Here is a 343-nt window from a genome sequence, read left to right as displayed (position 1 = left end):
GAAGTCCTTCATCCCAGGTGCCATTAATCTAACTGATAAAGGCTGAAATCTCTGTGAGTCTGTGGTGTATGGTGACGTAACCAAGTGGTGTCTCATTTCATAGGGGTATGTTTTCATGCCTAGCCCTTACCACGAGGTTTTGACAGCCAAGGGCTAGGGGTAAGACAGAGAAATGAGATTCAGCCTAACACAACACTTACAGCGATGCTTATAAATGTAACGCTGGCCACTTACTAATGGGAAATGTTTGATTTTATTTGTGAAAATGTGACCATATAAATGGAACAGCGTGATATGATTCAACTACAATCATATGCATCTCTACATCCACCTGACCATGCTT

The sequence above is a fragment of the Etheostoma spectabile genome, chromosome 8 (genome assembly GCF_008692095.1).
Source record: "Etheostoma spectabile isolate EspeVRDwgs_2016 chromosome 8, UIUC_Espe_1.0, whole genome shotgun sequence".
Lineage (NCBI taxonomy): Eukaryota > Metazoa > Chordata > Actinopteri > Perciformes > Percidae > Etheostoma > Etheostoma spectabile.
This window is presented reverse-complemented; position numbering follows the sequence as displayed.